This window comes from Dama dama, chromosome 13, assembly GCF_033118175.1.
Source record: "Dama dama isolate Ldn47 chromosome 13, ASM3311817v1, whole genome shotgun sequence".
NCBI classification, from domain to species: Eukaryota; Metazoa; Chordata; class Mammalia; order Artiodactyla; family Cervidae; genus Dama; species Dama dama.
In genome coordinates, this window is record NC_083693.1 from 57908890 (window position 1) to 57911681 (window position 2792).

At 38.3% G+C, this 2792-nt stretch overlaps 1 pseudogene; it reads right to left on the reverse strand.

The window, feature by feature from the left end:
- Window positions 1-823: 823 nt before the first annotated feature.
- On the reverse strand, window positions 824-2524 carry LOC133068041 (tigger transposable element-derived protein 1-like; annotated as a pseudogene).
- Between the last annotated feature and the right edge of the window lie 268 nt (window positions 2525-2792).

The window sequence follows — 2792 nt, forward strand, 5'->3', positions numbered from 1 at the left end:
TCTTTACTATCTGAGCCACTAGGGAAGCCGAGAAACTATATGGGAATGTAACTGATAACAAAATGCTGCTGCTGCTGCTAAGTCGCTTCAGTCGTGTCCGACTCTGTGCGACCCCATAGACGGCAGCCCACCAGGCTCCCCCATCCCTGGGATTCTCCAGGCAAGAAGACTGGAGTGAGTAACAAAACAATGAAGTACGCATAAAACAAAACAAAGGAAATGTCACCATTGCTAAAGAAAAGTTTTGAGTCATGTGCATTAAGGTGCTCAGGCAATCTGTGAGAATTTATGAAGCTGTGAAGAAAAGGAAGACATTCTCTGAATGAACCTGTGGATTTATATATAGGAGCATAATAAACAAGAGCAGATGACTATGGAGACAGAAAATGCAGTTCAACAGGGGAGGGGAGAAACAGTATCATGGAATGCAAAAAGTTAATGAGTTTCAGTGGTAAAATGTCTTCAAATGATTTGAAGGCTACTTAGGAACTTGAGAAAAATTAGAACTAGTCGTTGAGTGGTCATACGTTGAGGGGTCATGATGACAAGTAATTACATGGTTTATTTGGAGATATTTAAACTAAGTAAAATAGATCATTAATTGTAGACACATCTCGGAGATATTGTGGCTTTGTTTCCAGAACACAGAGATAAAGTAAATATTAAAATAAAGTGGGTGACACATATTTTGATTTTCTAATGCACAGAAAAGTTATGTTTATACTATACTGCAATTGAGTATAGTATAAAGTCTCCGATAGCATTATGTCTAAAATAAACAATGCACTTAACCTTGATTAAAAATAATTTATTGCTACAAGTGCTAAACTTCATCTGAGCCTTCAGTGAATCATAATCTTTTTTGCTTGTGGAAGTTCTTGCCTCCAAGTAGATGGCTGCTGACTGACTGATCAGGGTGGTTGTTGCTGAAGGTTGGGGTGACTGTGGCAATTTCTTAAAATAAGACAACAATGAAGGTTGCAGCATTGATTGATTCTTTGTTTCACAAATAATTTCTCTGTAGTACGCAATGGTTTTTGATGGTATTTCACCCACAGGAGAACTCTCAAAATTGAAGTCAATCCTCTCAAACTCTGTTGCTGCTTTAATAGCTGAGTATATGTAATATTCTAAATCCTTTGTTGTTGGTTCAACAATTTTCACAGCGTCTTCACTGGGAGTAGGTTCTATCTCAAGAAACCGCTTTCTTTGCTGATCCATAAGAAGCAACTCCTCATCTGTTAAATTTTTATCATCAGATAATAGCAATTTGGTCACATCTTCAGGCTCCACTTCTAGTTCTCTTGCTATTTCTACCACATCTGCATTGACTTCCTCCAAGGAAGTCTTGAACTCCTCACAGTCATCCATAAGGAGTAGAATCAATGCCTTCCAAACTCCTGTTAGTGTTGATATTTTGACCTCTTCCCCTGAGTCACAGATTTTCTTAATGGCATCTAGAATGACGAATCCTTTCCAGGTTTTCAATTTACTTTGCCCAGATCCATCAAAAGAATTGGTTTCTTTGGCAGCTATATTGTTATGAAATGTAATTCTTAAACAATATGACTTGAAAGTATAAATAACTCCTTGTTCCATGCTGCTGAATTCAGGCTGTGTTAGCAGATGTGGAAACAATATTAATCTCATTGTCCATCTCCACCAGAGTTCTTGGGTGACCAGGTGCTTGTCTTGGCAGTGAGCAGTACCAGTTTGAAATGGTTTTTTTTTTTTTTGGGCTGTAGTTGTCAACAGTGGGCTTAAAATAGTGGATAAACCATATTGTAAGCAGATGTGCTATTGTCTAGGCTATATTATTCCATTTACAGAGCATAGGCAGAGTAGATTTAACATAACTGTTAAGGGTCCAAGGATTTTCAGAATGGTAAGTGAGCACTGGCTTCAACTTAAAGTCACCAGTGCATTGGTCTCCAACAGGACAGTTAGCCTGTCTTTTGAAGCTCTAAAGTCAGCCACCAATTTCTCTTCTCTACCTATCAAAGTCTTCTATTGCATCTTCTTCCGAAAGAAAGCTGTTGTGTCTCCATTGAAAATCTCTTGTTTCGTGTAGCCACCTTTATTAATGACCTCAGCTAGATCTTCTGAGTAACTTGCTGCAGCTTCAATGTTAGCATTTATGATTTTATGTTATGAAGAGGGCTTCTTCTCTTAAACCTCATGAACCAATCCCTACTAGCTCCATACTTTTCTTCAGCTTCCTCACCTTTCTCATTCTTCATACAATTGAAGAGAGTTAGGTTAGGGTCTTGCTCTGAATTAGGCTTTGACATAAGGGAGTGCTGTGGCTGGCTTGTTCTTCTATCCAGACCACTAAAACTTTCTCCATATCACCTGTAAGGCTGTTTCTTATTCTTATGTTCACTGGAGTAGTAATTTTAAGTTCCTTCAAGAACTTTTCATTTGCATTCACAACTTGACTGTTTGGCACAAGGCTTAGCTTTTGATCTGTCTCGGCTTTAGACATGACTTCCTCGCTAAGTTTAGTCATTTGTAGCTTTTGATTTTAAGTGACTCTTTTTGTCACTTAAACAATTAGAGGCTTTTGAAGCTTATTAATTGGCCTATTTTCAATACTGTTGTGTCTCAGAGAACAGAAGAACCAGAGGAGAGGGAGAGAGAAAGAGGAATGGCTGATCAGTGGTGGAGTCACAATACGCATAATATTTATCCATTGTTTATCATCTTATATGGGCCCAATTCATAGTGCCTCCAAACAAATACAATAGTAACATCAAAAGTCACTGGTCACAGATCGCCATAACAGGCATAGT